Source organism: Penaeus monodon, chromosome 18 (genome assembly GCF_015228065.2).
Source record: "Penaeus monodon isolate SGIC_2016 chromosome 18, NSTDA_Pmon_1, whole genome shotgun sequence".
NCBI classification, from domain to species: domain Eukaryota; kingdom Metazoa; phylum Arthropoda; class Malacostraca; order Decapoda; family Penaeidae; genus Penaeus; species Penaeus monodon.
Genome location: NC_051403.1, coordinates 29,401,866 through 29,404,365, shown reverse-complemented (window position 1 = coordinate 29,404,365; position 2,500 = coordinate 29,401,866). Strand labels below are relative to the sequence as shown.

The following is a 2,500-nucleotide window of genomic DNA, read 5'->3' as shown; positions in this document are numbered from 1 at the left end:
ATTTATTTAAGTTCCGGTATTATGTATGTATGATTAAGACGAAACAATATGCTTGTAATATATGTGATCTGAGTAGATGTTAAAATGTTAAGAATATACAATGCTAAACCCTGATATTAGAGTCATAACCAGAGAGAGAGAGAGAAACGAAACAAGTGCCTGGTAGATGCTCGAAAGAGCTAGTGGCTGACACGTGGCACTTGGATACCATTCAGATGTCTCTCTGTTATTATTGAGGATTTAAAACCCATTCAAGGAGAATGGGTTTTGTGTTTTTGTTCGGTTTTGTGGTGTTTGCTCCTGAGAAGTCCTTGGAGAGATCCACCAGATTGTAAAGCAGGTGCCATCCTTAAGAATCCTCGGAACTGATACAGGAAAGAAATGAAGGAATTTGAGGAAAGTCTGTACAGCCAAAGGATTCAGGAAGGAAGACATAAAAGAAGGAATACACACATTAGTGGAGAAGTGGACCTCTGTGTCAATTAAGTTTTTTTTAGTTGTACAAGTTTAATGATTTATAATTCAATATATCAAGAAATGTAAGATAAACAATTGTTTGATATTACCCTTCTCTCAGTTACCTCTAAGACTGAAATTAGATCATCAGTAACCCCTCTTATGATTTATATTTTTTATAGTGTGGGTTCATCAAGAGTTGACTCAGGTAATGATACAGGAGAGCTCACACTTGACGTTAATTAATTGTGCCCCCTCTAGATAAAGTCTGAGTGGATTTCCCAGTAGAAGGGAAATAGTGGCTTTGACCATAGAGAGGAAAGAGGGCCCAATACAACACACACACACACACACACACACACACACACACACACACACACACACACACACACACACACACACAACATACATATAAAACACTTAAAAAATAAAAGGCGTAAAATGAGAAATTCAACAGTTGATAATAATTGTATGTAATTTATAAACGACTTTCATCTATACGAAATCTGTTTCAATTTTCTCTGTTTGCTTTGATATTTTCTTCGAAAAATTTGCCCCCCCATCTCTCTCTCTGCCTCCCCCCTTCCTTTTCTCTCTCTCTGTGTCTCTCTCTCTCCCTCATTTTCCCTTTGTTTGCTCCTCCTTATCCAACGGAAATCAAACGTCCCCTGCATACAAAGCGCATGTGTCCGTTTCTCGCAAGACTCGCCGCCTCGTTCACAGTCAATAAGCAAGGTCACTCACCAGCCCAGTGGTCAGCCTCGAAGCAGATTTCCGTTGTTCGACGCCACTACGATGACCCCTTTGGAAATTCCTCGAGCGAAAGGGAAAGGTCACACTCACCCTGGAGAAAGGTCAACCTCACCTCTGCTGTCAGGAGGAGGAATAGACCAACGGCAGGAGAGGACACGCCCACCTGAATAGGAGGCGGGGGCGGTGGGCGGGGCTTTGCCTCATTCCTCTACAGGTGTTACCGGCACCTGCGGCTCCGGGAGACAATGTGGAGCCGAGCATTTCGTAAGACTCAATACGTCCAGTTTATTTTGTCTCTTTGATCGGCTGGGCCGAAACGTCAAGCTACTCATCTCATGTTGATATACAAAAACCTAAATTAAGGACGAAGTATACACAAATAGGAAATTTCAACAAGTAACATATCTGGCAACTGGCCGGGATGGGCGGAGCCACAGCCAAGGTGAGTATAAATACCGCGAGACCCGACACCTGCTACGGGTAGGTGACGCGCTGTCTTCAAGCGACCAACCTCCTCCCACGGCATCCCGCTCGACACCAGACCGCTTGTCTCTGAATTTTCGATCACCAAGATCACTAAACTTTTCAAGGTAAGTCGATTTTAGTTTAGATGTATTTACGTTCCAGATTAATAATTGCCTTAAAAGACGGAAAAAAAAACATTACGACGATACACGTCGGGAAACTATTTACTTATCGGTTTGGCAGTAAAAATGTTACACACAAAACAGGCTTATTCGTCAAAACGGGACACTGTTTTGTCGTTCATAGAACGACTTGAATAATGCGTTTGCTATGATTTTATCTGTAGTCATTACAGACATCAAAGCAAGTCGCAGCTAATTCGTGTAATCGAATCTCCGTATTAAACGATCGATCTCTCGGTCACGCCGCTTCGCCTGTAGTCAGCTCTTTATTCAGTTAATATCTAGACAGTAATGTCTTGCGCTGCGCGTATACAGTAGTCATGATCATGTGTATTAAAAGGAAGAGAGCAAACTTGTTTAAACATAACATGATTTAACATAATGGAAAATATATTAACTTCATGTGTTAGTTCCAACTTGTAAAGAAGACAACAACGAAAAACAGGAAACTTTGCTCAAAAGATCCGGGTCTAAAACCACGCTTTACGAACTTTCCCTTTTTGCAAATGAAGCATAATGTCTTCTCGGTAATTCTAATCACCCAACTTCCAGAATGTCGCCGGAGATTTATAAAGAGCCTCATTTCTGTTGTAAACTCGCACTGGAGTTATCACCAGGAGAGGAATCCCTTATCGAAGCGTCAT

General features: G+C 41.7%; 2 protein-coding genes across 3 annotated transcripts in view; one reads left to right on the top strand and one right to left on the bottom strand.

The window, feature by feature from the left end:
* LOC119584405 (COMM domain-containing protein 4-like) overlaps window positions 1-2,500 on the bottom strand; it is a 92,792-nt gene that overhangs the window by 37,770 nt on the left and 52,522 nt on the right. The gene's annotated exons all lie outside the window — the stretch shown is intronic.
* The window catches only part of LOC119584705, a 38,886-nt gene continuing 38,087 nt past the window's right edge, over window positions 1,702-2,500 (top strand). Inside the window, 1 exon segment of the mRNA XM_037933374.1 lies at window positions 1,702-1,799. The gene's annotated coding sequence lies outside the window, so the exon portion shown is untranslated.